The sequence below is a fragment of the Pleurodeles waltl genome, chromosome 3_1 (genome assembly GCF_031143425.1).
Source record: "Pleurodeles waltl isolate 20211129_DDA chromosome 3_1, aPleWal1.hap1.20221129, whole genome shotgun sequence".
NCBI classification, from domain to species: Eukaryota; Metazoa; Chordata; class Amphibia; order Caudata; family Salamandridae; genus Pleurodeles; species Pleurodeles waltl.
Genome location: NC_090440.1, coordinates 1,987,920,558 through 1,987,934,892, shown reverse-complemented (window position 1 = coordinate 1,987,934,892; position 14,335 = coordinate 1,987,920,558). Strand labels below are relative to the sequence as shown.

Genomic DNA, 14,335 nt, shown 5'->3' with positions numbered 1-14,335 from the left:
TCGTAATTTGGTACATTTAAGTAAGGAGGGTCTTTTCAAATGGACCCGAGGAAGGGGAAGATTTACTCACCTCTTACGCAACTCAGCAGGACAACTTGAGGATAAAACGTAGAGAAACAAAGATATTTCTCCTTGTTGCTCCTCAGTTGGGAAGGCGTACGCGTTCCCAGGTTTACTACTCTTAGTAAATCTGGGAATGCATGAAAGAGCATGGGTGGATGCCTAAGATCACCCACTCCCTACCCATGGAACGCCTTCCCGGCAAACAGTAACGCAAGGCAGCGACTTGCGCTGCCATGGGTTACTCTAGATTTATTAAGACATGCAATGCCACGCAAGGTGGCCTTGCGTGGTTTAGTAAACCTCACTGATGCCCTGGTGTTGCCTTACGCTGTGATAACGCAAGCGTTTCATAAATCTGGGCCTCTATGTTTGATCTATTTTTAGAGTTTAGACATCTTCCACACAATTAGTGCCGCTCAGTGGCTTATCGCCCTGTCGAATTGACGTGGGGAAAAGGGGCTTTCTAATGCTAGTTAGTCTTTTTAGACTAAAACCAAGAGTAACACCCTGGTCACAGGTCCTAAAATGTATAAGGCTGTTGAGGATCTTAGACCGATGAGGACAAAGAACGCCGTCTTGGGCATTTGCTAAGGTGTTGCACGGGGACTCGCATAGCACAAAGTAACGTAAGCGTAAAGGATTGCATCTGATTACTTACCATAAAAGCCTGTAGGCGCAGCAGAAAATCATTCAGCTTCCCAGGAACGCTCGCACAACCTCTAGTACATCAAGGGCTAGATGTCTTAGGACATTGGAATTTTTTAAGATTCATTGGGGACAGTGAAGTTGCAACAATCAAATAATGGTTGGAATAAGCCATCTGGTCTAATATTCTAGCAAATGTCGTTTTTTTGGCTTTCCTGTTTAATTTAAAGCATTCTTACCTCATTGAACGAAATGTTGAGCTGTCAGCATAGGCGTCGTTCCTCTGCTGTCACATTAGTTAAATGCCCTGTCCCCTCGCTTTTGTCAATAACTCTCAACAGAAGACGTTTAATGATCCCTTTGGGCCCCTAATAATGTTCTCGTATGCTATATTAGAACACTGCAAGATTGATAGCCTCATGAAGAAAATCGGAATGCCAGCAGCTTTTAAACAGTAGAATAATCCCTGTACCTTGAAAATGGTAAAGCTGCAATGTGTGGAACCCCGGAGGCCGCCATTTTGGAGTTCAAACATGCCCCAATGCCGGGGAAACGAGGTGGGTGGGTTGGCGGCAGAGCGTGAATTGGAGAAGGTTCCGCTCTGGCGGCAGGCCAGTTGAGTGCTTCAAAACTTTGCCTAATCTTGGCTTTATAGGAGCCAGGAGCGTAGCCCGACTGCCTTCCCAGCAATGTCCTTTTTTAAAATAATGAAATAAATAGATAAGTAAATATAAAAACAAAAAACAAAGTAAGACTAAATTGTGGTACCCTCTAGCCTGCTGGAAGAGGGGATGTGGACTGTTTTTCGCCTTCAACTTGAGCCTGTCGTGCTGAAGCAATACTTTAGTTAGCGGCATAGACCACAGCAGCAGTTTTTAAAGTCTGTATCACTTACCATCTGAGAGCTAAGCCAGATGGCAGCAAAAATGCTGTTGTGACATCTTCCTGTGCCACTGGAACAGAGTGGCATAGCGTTATAAAAAGTTTCTGAAGAAAGAAACTGGAACTAGTGGGGCATATTTAAGAGAGGCTTGCACTGCAGTTGCGTGACTTCTAGTGACGCAACAGCGGTCAGACCTTTTAACCATATCTAGGAGATCACGCAAAGCCACTTGGCGTGGCTTTGAATAGTCCCGTAGATAGTGATTAAGGCAAGGCATTGTAAAGCGGTGCGCTGGCTTACTCTGCATTAGGGAGGCGATCCAAGGGCTTTGCAGTGTGTGTTCCAACGCAACACCCATGTTGTTAGACGCATCCCCAAATTTACAGAGCCATGTAAATCTGGGAATGCACCAACACCTTACCCCTCCCCAGGGGAGGGTCAGTGAGGAGAAATATCTTTATTTCTCTTTGTTGTTTCCCCTTTCTATGTGTGCTGCGTTTTGCAGCACGCATAGGAAAAGGGAAAAGCCTCCCAAGATTGTTTTTGTGTAGGAAGGTGCCTCTTCCTTCACAAAAACAATTTTGCCTACAACGCAGACAACCTTGCACCATGGTGCAAGGTTGCCGGCGCTGGCTCTAGGCAGTCAAAATGGCTCCAGCGCAGTGGAAAAGGACAGTATTGCATACATATAACACATTATTGCCCGTTTTCTTTGACACAGGGCACAGCAATGTGACTTGCTGTGCTGCCCTGCGCCAAAATGTCGTAAATCTGCCCCAGTGTTTGTAAGTGTCAGAGAGTTGTTGCAGAAAAGCCCTGATCTGGAAAGGAAGGGCAGAGTTGTATTTATGAAACAACTGTCTTTTGTTGATGGCTGTTCCTTTCTTCATTTGAGGAAGGGCTGGATGACGGATACATTCACTGAAATGTTCGGTTCCTATTCTGAAGAATACTAGGATCAAAATTGTCCCGACAAGGATTCACTCCCCGGTGAACGGAATCTTCTGTACAAGAAAAATAAACCGTGTTTTGGATACTTCTATAATACAGAGATGCCTAAAAGTCATGGGGCCTGGAAAAGCTGCATATGTTCAAAGCGGCTGGTAGGACAAGGTGTTGCTGATGTGAAGGCTTTCTTTGATGTCCAGGTATTCAGAGCTCATCTGAAAGTGGTAGGTTCCGTTGTAACCCGTGGTTCCTGCGGAATGCCATCGCCTTGTAAGGGTCTTACACGTGAACTGGGGGAGAGTTACTTTGTTTGGGGAGACTGATTGAAGACATTGCCATACATTTGATCTGTGGTGCAACTTTTCAAAATGTAAAGGTAGGTTGCTTGCTACACCTTTTGTTTCCATACTTGCAAACCTACCAGGTCGTTTCTCATTCACTAGCAATCAGTATCACGCTTTTGGCACATTGAAAGGTCATAATCTGAACCAAATATTCTGATTGAAAACTGTCTTCCTGCAAAATCCTGTGGAACCTGCCGTTTTGTTTCAAGTTTTCCCCATTTTCCCTTGTGTAAGGCATTGCAGTAGTCCAAATGAGTGCTAATTAATGCTCTGCCTCTTAACATGTAAATCGATTTGCGTCAGGAAGTTGAACATCTCACCAAGATATCTGAGGATGAAACTACCAGAGAAATCCATGTCTTGGCTTGAGCTTCAAAATGAAGGCTGTGAACAAGAATAATTCCCAGTGTTTTCACCACCTACACTTTCAGCACAGTATGATGTGAACTCAGAGGGCAAGTGTGTGCTGCTTTACTTGAACAGAGTAAGCGCTCTGGTGATTCTGTCCGATCTCCAGTAAAATTCACCCACTTCGTGCAGTCTGATAATGCGTAGCCATCTTGAAATGGTAATAATTGTCATTTAGTGCAGTGCCGAAAGCTCTGGAAGTAACGGTAGACTGTCTTTTTTGTGAGTTTACCAACTGTTTCTCTTACTTTTTAAACAAGTTAAAATGTGTTTGTTGCGGTAAACGAGAGCAGGAAAGGAAAGTATGGCTGCCGTTTCTTTACCTGTTTGAACTTTAACTTTCATACTGTAGTCCTCTGTCTGTTTCAGGAGCAGCCAACAGGTAACCTGTGTGTGTGTGTGTGTCTGTGTGTGAGACAGGGCCGGGAAAAGGCAGGCTGAATTTGATTGGTGGCTGATTTCTGATATGCAAATTTTTAAAGCATTGTGTCACCCGAGTTCTAGGGAGAACTCTTTCTTGCACAGAAATGCACGCGCATCTGCTGAATGCTATTTTGTGGTCTTATCTATATATTTATATGTTTTTTGACTTGATGCCCAACAGGTGCTTACTGTAGGTAAGAAGGGTTTCCACTTTTTCTGTCTGTGTGAGCTGGAAGTGGTTCAGGCAAGACTATACTTTCAGGGATCATTTCTATAGTTTTTAACTGAGGAAATGTGTTCGAAAGTGTCTGGTCTTCGCTAACCACGAGGAAGAGTTGTAGTGTTTTCTTCTGAGCGCGAAGCCAGTGGACAGTGTTGCATTTGTGCAGCTGCTGTCTGCTATTGATGAACGTTCCTCTCTTCTTTTACGAAGAACTGGAGGAAGGAAACACAAACTGAGTGGTTAGCTTCTTGTTTCAGTTTAAGAGAGTACAGCATTTTAAACTTCTTTTCTTGGATATTTGATGGTTGCCAGATTCTCACTTGACTTGTATTTGCAATCACCTCTTTTGGGCTTTTTTGGGGCTTTCTTTTATAAACTGAGCTTTTCAAACGGTCTTTCTAATCGTAATTTGGTACATTTAAGTAAGGAGGGTCTTTTCAAATGGACCCGGGGAAGGGGAAGATTTACTCACCTCTTACGCAACTCAGCAGGACAACTTGAGGATAAAACGTAGAGAAACAAAGATATTTCTCCTTGTTGCTCCTCAGTTGGGAAGGCGTACGCGTTCCCAGGTTTACTACTCTTAGTAAATCTGGGAATGCATGAAAGAGCATGGGTGGATGCCTAAGATCACCCACTCCCTACCCATGGAACGCCTTCCCGGCAAACAGTAACGCAAGGCAGCGACTTGCGCTGCCATGGGTTACTCTAGATTTATTAAGACATGCAATGCCACGCAAGGTGGCCTTGCGTGGTTTAGTAAACCTCACTGATGCCCTGGTGTTGCCTTACGCTGTGATAACGCAAGCGTTTCATAAATCTGGGCCTCTATGTTTGATCTATTTTTAGAGTTTAGACATCTTCCACACAATTAGTGCCGCTCAGTGGCTTATCGCCCTGTCGAATTGACGTGGGGAAAAGGGGCTTTCTAATGCTAGTTAGTCTTTTTAGACTAAAACCAAGAGTAACACCCTGGTCACAGGTCCTAAAATGTATAAGGCTGTTGAGGATCTTAGACCGATGAGGACAAAGAACGCCGTCTTGGGCATTTGCTAAGGTGTTGCACGGGGACTCGCATAGCACAAAGTAACGTAAGCGTAAAGGATTGCATCTGATTACTTACCATAAAAGCCTGTAGGCGCAGCAGAAAATCATTCAGCTTCCCAGGAACGCTCGCACAACCTCTAGTACATCAAGGGCTAGATGTCTTAGGACATTGGAATTTTTTAAGATTCATTGGGGACAGTGAAGTTGCAACAATCAAATAATGGTTGGAATAAGCCATCTGGTCTAATATTCTAGCAAATGTCGTTTTTTTGGCTTTCCTGTTTAATTTAAAGCATTCTTACCTCATTGAACGAAATGTTGAGCTGTCAGCATAGGCGTCGTTCCTCTGCTGTCACATTAGTTAAATGCCCTGTCCCCTCGCTTTTGTCAATAACTCTCAACAGAAGACGTTTAATGATCCCTTTGGGCCCCTAATAATGTTCTCGTATGCTATATTAGAACACTGCAAGATTGATAGCCTCATGAAGAAAATCGGAATGCCAGCAGCTTTTAAACAGTAGAATAATCCCTGTACCTTGAAAATGGTAAAGCTGCAATGTGTGGAACCCCGGAGGCCGCCATTTTGGAGTTCAAACATGCCCCAATGCCGGGGAAACGAGGTGGGTGGGTTGGCGGCAGAGCGTGAATTGGAGAAGGTTCCGCTCTGGCGGCAGGCCAGTTGAGTGCTTCAAAACTTTGCCTAATCTTGGCTTTATAGGAGCCAGGAGCGTAGCCCGACTGCCTTCCCAGCAATGTCCTTTTTTAAAATAATGAAATAAATAGATAAGTAAATATAAAAACAAAAAACAAAGTAAGACTAAATTGTGGTACCCTCTAGCCTGCTGGAAGAGGGGATGTGGACTGTTTTTCGCCTTCAACTTGAGCCTGTCGTGCTGAAGCAATACTTTAGTTAGCGGCATAGACCACAGCAGCAGTTTTTAAAGTCTGTATCACTTACCATCTGAGAGCTAAGCCAGATGGCAGCAAAAATGCTGTTGTGACATCTTCCTGTGCCACTGGAACAGAGTGGCATAGCGTTATAAAAAGTTTCTGAAGAAAGAAACTGGAACTAGTGGGGCATATTTAAGAGAGGCTTGCACTGCAGTTGCGTGACTTCTAGTGACGCAACAGCGGTCAGACCTTTTAACCATATCTAGGAGATCACGCAAAGCCACTTGGCGTGGCTTTGAATAGTCCCGTAGATAGTGATTAAGGCAAGGCATTGTAAAGCGGTGCGCTGGCTTACTCTGCATTAGGGAGGCGATCCAAGGGCTTTGCAGTGTGTGTTCCAACGCAACACCCATGTTGTTAGACGCATCCCCAAATTTACAGAGCCATGTAAATCTGGGAATGCACCAACACCTTACCCCTCCCCAGGGGAGGGTCAGTGAGGAGAAATATCTTTATTTCTCTTTGTTGTTTCCCCTTTCTATGTGTGCTGCGTTTTGCAGCACGCATAGGAAAAGGGAAAAGCCTCCCAAGATTGTTTTTGTGTAGGAAGGTGCCTCTTCCTTCACAAAAACAATTTTGCCTACAACGCAGACAACCTTGCACCATGGTGCAAGGTTGCCGGCGCTGGCTCTAGGCAGTCAAAATGGCTCCAGCGCAGTGGAAAAGGACAGTATTGCATACATATAACACATTATTGCCCGTTTTCTTTGACACAGGGCACAGCAATGTGACTTGCTGTGCTGCCCTGCGCCAAAATGTCGTAAATCTGCCCCAGTGTTTGTAAGTGTCAGAGAGTTGTTGCAGAAAAGCCCTGATCTGGAAAGGAAGGGCAGAGTTGTATTTATGAAACAACTGTCTTTTGTTGATGGCTGTTCCTTTCTTCATTTGAGGAAGGGCTGGATGACGGATACATTCACTGAAATGTTCGGTTCCTATTCTGAAGAATACTAGGATCAAAATTGTCCCGACAAGGATTCACTCCCCGGTGAACGGAATCTTCTGTACAAGAAAAATAAACCGTGTTTTGGATACTTCTATAATACAGAGATGCCTAAAAGTCATGGGGCCTGGAAAAGCTGCATATGTTCAAAGCGGCTGGTAGGACAAGGTGTTGCTGATGTGAAGGCTTTCTTTGATGTCCAGGTATTCAGAGCTCATCTGAAAGTGGTAGGTTCCGTTGTAACCCGTGGTTCCTGCGGAATGCCATCGCCTTGTAAGGGTCTTACACGTGAACTGGGGGAGAGTTACTTTGTTTGGGGAGACTGATTGAAGACATTGCCATACATTTGATCTGTGGTGCAACTTTTCAAAATGTAAAGGTAGGTTGCTTGCTACACCTTTTGTTTCCATACTTGCAAACCTACCAGGTCGTTTCTCATTCACTAGCAATCAGTATCACGCTTTTGGCACATTGAAAGGTCATAATCTGAACCAAATATTCTGATTGAAAACTGTCTTCCTGCAAAATCCTGTGGAACCTGCCGTTTTGTTTCAAGTTTTCCCCATTTTCCCTTGTGTAAGGCATTGCAGTAGTCCAAATGAGTGCTAATTAATGCTCTGCCTCTTAACATGTAAATCGATTTGCGTCAGGAAGTTGAACATCTCACCAAGATATCTGAGGATGAAACTACCAGAGAAATCCATGTCTTGGCTTGAGCTTCAAAATGAAGGCTGTGAACAAGAATAATTCCCAGTGTTTTCACCACCTACACTTTCAGCACAGTATGATGTGAACTCAGAGGGCAAGTGTGTGCTGCTTTACTTGAACAGAGTAAGCGCTCTGGTGATTCTGTCCGATCTCCAGTAAAATTCACCCACTTCGTGCAGTCTGATAATGCGTAGCCATCTTGAAATGGTAATAATTGTCATTTAGTGCAGTGCCGAAAGCTCTGGAAGTAACGGTAGACTGTCTTTTTTGTGAGTTTACCAACTGTTTCTCTTACTTTTTAAACAAGTTAAAATGTGTTTGTTGCGGTAAACGAGAGCAGGAAAGGAAAGTATGGCTGCCGTTTCTTTACCTGTTTGAACTTTAACTTTCATACTGTAGTCCTCTGTCTGTTTCAGGAGCAGCCAACAGGTAACCTGTGTGTGTGTGTGTGTCTGTGTGTGAGACAGGGCCGGGAAAAGGCAGGCTGAATTTGATTGGTGGCTGATTTCTGATATGCAAATTTTTAAAGCATTGTGTCACCCGAGTTCTAGGGAGAACTCTTTCTTGCACAGAAATGCACGCGCATCTGCTGAATGCTATTTTGTGGTCTTATCTATATATTTATATGTTTTTTGACTTGATGCCCAACAGGTGCTTACTGTAGGTAAGAAGGGTTTCCACTTTTTCTGTCTGTGTGAGCTGGAAGTGGTTCAGGCAAGACTATACTTTCAGGGATCATTTCTATAGTTTTTAACTGAGGAAATGTGTTCGAAAGTGTCTGGTCTTCGCTAACCACGAGGAAGAGTTGTAGTGTTTTCTTCTGAGCGCGAAGCCAGTGGACAGTGTTGCATTTGTGCAGCTGCTGTCTGCTATTGATGAACGTTCCTCTCTTCTTTTACGAAGAACTGGAGGAAGGAAACACAAACTGAGTGGTTAGCTTCTTGTTTCAGTTTAAGAGAGTACAGCATTTTAAACTTCTTTTCTTGGATATTTGATGGTTGCCAGATTCTCACTTGACTTGTATTTGCAATCACCTCTTTTGGGCTTTTTTGGGGCTTTCTTTTATAAACTGAGCTTTTCAAACGGTCTTTCTAATCGTAATTTGGTACATTTAAGTAAGGAGGGTCTTTTCAAATGGACCCGGGGAAGGGGAAGATTTACTCACCTCTTACGCAACTCAGCAGGACAACTTGAGGATAAAACGTAGAGAAACAAAGATATTTCTCCTTGTTGCTCCTCAGTTGGGAAGGCGTACGCGTTCCCAGGTTTACTACTCTTAGTAAATCTGGGAATGCATGAAAGAGCATGGGTGGATGCCTAAGATCACCCACTCCCTACCCATGGAACGCCTTCCCGGCAAACAGTAACGCAAGGCAGCGACTTGCGCTGCCATGGGTTACTCTAGATTTATTAAGACATGCAATGCCACGCAAGGTGGCCTTGCGTGGTTTAGTAAACCTCACTGATGCCCTGGTGTTGCCTTACGCTGTGATAACGCAAGCGTTTCATAAATCTGGGCCTCTATGTTTGATCTATTTTTAGAGTTTAGACATCTTCCACACAATTAGTGCCGCTCAGTGGCTTATCGCCCTGTCGAATTGACGTGGGGAAAAGGGGCTTTCTAATGCTAGTTAGTCTTTTTAGACTAAAACCAAGAGTAACACCCTGGTCACAGGTCCTAAAATGTATAAGGCTGTTGAGGATCTTAGACCGATGAGGACAAAGAACGCCGTCTTGGGCATTTGCTAAGGTGTTGCACGGGGACTCGCATAGCACAAAGTAACGTAAGCGTAAAGGATTGCATCTGATTACTTACCATAAAAGCCTGTAGGCGCAGCAGAAAATCATTCAGCTTCCCAGGAACGCTCGCACAACCTCTAGTACATCAAGGGCTAGATGTCTTAGGACATTGGAATTTTTTAAGATTCATTGGGGACAGTGAAGTTGCAACAATCAAATAATGGTTGGAATAAGCCATCTGGTCTAATATTCTAGCAAATGTCGTTTTTTTGGCTTTCCTGTTTAATTTAAAGCATTCTTACCTCATTGAACGAAATGTTGAGCTGTCAGCATAGGCGTCGTTCCTCTGCTGTCACATTAGTTAAATGCCCTGTCCCCTCGCTTTTGTCAATAACTCTCAACAGAAGACGTTTAATGATCCCTTTGGGCCCCTAATAATGTTCTCGTATGCTATATTAGAACACTGCAAGATTGATAGCCTCATGAAGAAAATCGGAATGCCAGCAGCTTTTAAACAGTAGAATAATCCCTGTACCTTGAAAATGGTAAAGCTGCAATGTGTGGAACCCCGGAGGCCGCCATTTTGGAGTTCAAACATGCCCCAATGCCGGGGAAACGAGGTGGGTGGGTTGGCGGCAGAGCGTGAATTGGAGAAGGTTCCGCTCTGGCGGCAGGCCAGTTGAGTGCTTCAAAACTTTGCCTAATCTTGGCTTTATAGGAGCCAGGAGCGTAGCCCGACTGCCTTCCCAGCAATGTCCTTTTTTAAAATAATGAAATAAATAGATAAGTAAATATAAAAACAAAAAACAAAGTAAGACTAAATTGTGGTACCCTCTAGCCTGCTGGAAGAGGGGATGTGGACTGTTTTTCGCCTTCAACTTGAGCCTGTCGTGCTGAAGCAATACTTTAGTTAGCGGCATAGACCACAGCAGCAGTTTTTAAAGTCTGTATCACTTACCATCTGAGAGCTAAGCCAGATGGCAGCAAAAATGCTGTTGTGACATCTTCCTGTGCCACTGGAACAGAGTGGCATAGCGTTATAAAAAGTTTCTGAAGAAAGAAACTGGAACTAGTGGGGCATATTTAAGAGAGGCTTGCACTGCAGTTGCGTGACTTCTAGTGACGCAACAGCGGTCAGACCTTTTAACCATATCTAGGAGATCACGCAAAGCCACTTGGCGTGGCTTTGAATAGTCCCGTAGATAGTGATTAAGGCAAGGCATTGTAAAGCGGTGCGCTGGCTTACTCTGCATTAGGGAGGCGATCCAAGGGCTTTGCAGTGTGTGTTCCAACGCAACACCCATGTTGTTAGACGCATCCCCAAATTTACAGAGCCATGTAAATCTGGGAATGCACCAACACCTTACCCCTCCCCAGGGGAGGGTCAGTGAGGAGAAATATCTTTATTTCTCTTTGTTGTTTCCCCTTTCTATGTGTGCTGCGTTTTGCAGCACGCATAGGAAAAGGGAAAAGCCTCCCAAGATTGTTTTTGTGTAGGAAGGTGCCTCTTCCTTCACAAAAACAATTTTGCCTACAACGCAGACAACCTTGCACCATGGTGCAAGGTTGCCGGCGCTGGCTCTAGGCAGTCAAAATGGCTCCAGCGCAGTGGAAAAGGACAGTATTGCATACATATAACACATTATTGCCCGTTTTCTTTGACACAGGGCACAGCAATGTGACTTGCTGTGCTGCCCTGCGCCAAAATGTCGTAAATCTGCCCCAGTGTTTGTAAGTGTCAGAGAGTTGTTGCAGAAAAGCCCTGATCTGGAAAGGAAGGGCAGAGTTGTATTTATGAAACAACTGTCTTTTGTTGATGGCTGTTCCTTTCTTCATTTGAGGAAGGGCTGGATGACGGATACATTCACTGAAATGTTCGGTTCCTATTCTGAAGAATACTAGGATCAAAATTGTCCCGACAAGGATTCACTCCCCGGTGAACGGAATCTTCTGTACAAGAAAAATAAACCGTGTTTTGGATACTTCTATAATACAGAGATGCCTAAAAGTCATGGGGCCTGGAAAAGCTGCATATGTTCAAAGCGGCTGGTAGGACAAGGTGTTGCTGATGTGAAGGCTTTCTTTGATGTCCAGGTATTCAGAGCTCATCTGAAAGTGGTAGGTTCCGTTGTAACCCGTGGTTCCTGCGGAATGCCATCGCCTTGTAAGGGTCTTACACGTGAACTGGGGGAGAGTTACTTTGTTTGGGGAGACTGATTGAAGACATTGCCATACATTTGATCTGTGGTGCAACTTTTCAAAATGTAAAGGTAGGTTGCTTGCTACACCTTTTGTTTCCATACTTGCAAACCTACCAGGTCGTTTCTCATTCACTAGCAATCAGTATCACGCTTTCGGCACATTGAAAGGTCATAATCTGAACCAAATATTCTGATTGAAAACTGTCTTCCTGCAAAATCCTGTGGAACCTGCCGTTTTGTTTCAAGTTTTCCCCATTTTCCCTTGTGTAAGGCATTGCAGTAGTCCAAATGAGTGCTAATTAATGCTCTGCCTCTTAACATGTAAATCGATTTGCGTCAGGAAGTTGAACATCTCACCAAGATATCTGAGGATGAAACTACCAGAGAAATCCATGTCTTGGCTTGAGCTTCAAAATGAAGGCTGTGAACAAGAATAATTCCCAGTGTTTTCACCACCTACACTTTCAGCACAGTATGATGTGAACTCAGAGGGCAAGTGTGTGCTGCTTTACTTGAACAGAGTAAGCGCTCTGGTGATTCTGTCCGATCTCCAGTAAAATTCACCCACTTCGTGCAGTCTGATAATGCGTAGCCATCTTGAAATGGTAATAATTGTCATTTAGTGCAGTGCCGAAAGCTCTGGAAGTAACGGTAGACTGTCTTTTTTGTGAGTTTACCAACTGTTTCTCTTACTTTTTAAACAAGTTAAAATGTGTTTGTTGCGGTAAACGAGAGCAGGAAAGGAAAGTATGGCTGCCGTTTCTTTACCTGTTTGAACTTTAACTTTCATACTGTAGTCCTCTGTCTGTTTCAGGAGCAGCCAACAGGTAACCTGTGTGTGTGTGTGTGTGTCTGTGTGTGAGACAGGGCCGGGAAAAGGCAGGCTGAATTTGATTGGTGGCTGATTTCTGATATGCAAATTTTTAAAGCATTGTGTCACCCGAGTTCTAGGGAGAACTCTTTCTTGCACAGAAATGCACGCGCATCTGCTGAATGCTATTTTGTGGTCTTATCTATATATTTATATGTTTTTTGACTTGATGCCCAACAGGTGCTTACTGTAGGTAAGAAGGGTTTCCACTTTTTCTGTCTGTGTGAGCTGGAAGTGGTTCAGGCAAGACTATACTTTCAGGGATCATTTCTATAGTTTTTAACTGAGGAAATGTGTTCGAAAGTGTCTGGTCTTCGCTAACCACGAGGAAGAGTTGTAGTGTTTTCTTCTGAGCGCGAAGCCAGTGGACAGTGTTGCATTTGTGCAGCTGCTGTCTGCTATTGATGAACGTTCCTCTCTTCTTTTACGAAGAACTGGAGGAAGGAAACACAAACTGAGTGGTTAGCTTCTTGTTTCAGTTTAAGAGAGTACAGCATTTTAAACTTCTTTTCTTGGATATTTGATGGTTGCCAGATTCTCACTTGACTTGTATTTGCAATCACCTCTTTTGGGCTTTTTTGGGGCTTTCTTTTATAAACTGAGCTTTTCAAACGGTCTTTCTAATCGTAATTTGGTACATTTAAGTAAGGAGGGTCTTTTCAAATGGACCCGGGGAAGGGGAAGATTTACTCACCTCTTACGCAACTCAGCAGGACAACTTGAGGATAAAACGTAGAGAAACAAAGATATTTCTCCTTGTTGCTCCTCAGTTGGGAAGGCGTACGCGTTCCCAGGTTTACTACTCTTAGTAAATCTGGGAATGCATGAAAGAGCATGGGTGGATGCCTAAGATCACCCACTCCCTACCCATGGAACGCCTTCCCGGCAAACAGTAACGCAAGGCAGCGACTTGCGCTGCCATGGGTTACTCTAGATTTATTAAGACATGCAATGCCACGCAAGGTGGCCTTGCGTGGTTTAGTAAACCTCACTGATGCCCTGGTGTTGCCTTACGCTGTGATAACGCAAGCGTTTCATAAATCTGGGCCTCTATGTTTGATCTATTTTTAGAGTTTAGACATCTTCCACACAATTAGTGCCGCTCAGTGGCTTATCGCCCTGTCGAATTGACGTGGGGAAAAGGGGCTTTCTAATGCTAGTTAGTCTTTTTAGACTAAAACCAAGAGTAACACCCTGGTCACAGGTCCTAAAATGTATAAGGCTGTTGAGGATCTTAGACCGATGAGGACAAAGAACGCCGTCTTGGGCATTTGCTAAGGTGTTGCACGGGGACTCGCATAGCACAAAGTAACGTAAGCGTAAAGGATTGCATCTGATTACTTACCATAAAAGCCTGTAGGCGCAGCAGAAAATCATTCAGCTTCCCAGGAACGCTCGCACAACCTCTAGTACATCAAGGGCTAGATGTCTTAGGACATTGGAATTTTTTAAGATTCATTGGGGACAGTGAAGTTGCAACAATCAAATAATGGTTGGAATAAGCCATCTGGTCTAATATTCTAGCAAATGTCGTTTTTTTGGCTTTCCTGTTTAATTTAAAGCATTCTTACCTCATTGAACGAAATGTTGAGCTGTCAGCATAGGCGTCGTTCCTCTGCTGTCACATTAGTTAAATGCCCTGTCCCCTCGCTTTTGTCAATAACTCTCAACAGAAGACGTTTAATGATCCCTTTGGGCCCCTAATAATGTTCTCGTATGCTATATTAGAACACTGCAAGATTGATAGCCTCATGAAGAAAATCGGAATGCCAGCAGCTTTTAAACAGTAGAATAATCCCTGTACCTTGAAAATGGTAAAGCTGCAATGTGTGGAACCCCGGAGGCCGCCATTTTGGAGTTCAAACATGCCCCAATGCCGGGGAAACGAGGTGGGTGGGTTGGCGGCAGAGCGTGAATTGGAGAAGGTTCCGCTCTGGCGG

General features: G+C 44.1%; 3 non-coding genes across 3 annotated transcripts; all 3 read left to right on the top strand.

Annotated features, from left to right (window-relative positions):
• Window positions 1-3,960: 3,960 nt before the first annotated feature.
• On the top strand, window positions 3,961-4,178 carry LOC138286014 (small nucleolar RNA U3). Its single transcript, XR_011201711.1, has one exon. It is a non-coding gene; the product is annotated as a small nucleolar RNA U3 (small nucleolar RNA).
• A 4,121-nt stretch (window positions 4,179-8,299) lies between these two features.
• On the top strand, window positions 8,300-8,517 carry LOC138286013 (small nucleolar RNA U3). Its single transcript, XR_011201710.1, has one exon. It is a non-coding gene; the product is annotated as a small nucleolar RNA U3 (small nucleolar RNA).
• Window positions 8,518-12,640: 4,123 nt separating this feature from the next.
• On the top strand, window positions 12,641-12,858 carry LOC138286012 (small nucleolar RNA U3). The gene has a single exon (XR_011201709.1). It is a non-coding gene; the product is annotated as a small nucleolar RNA U3 (small nucleolar RNA).
• Window positions 12,859-14,335: the final 1,477 nt, after the last annotated feature.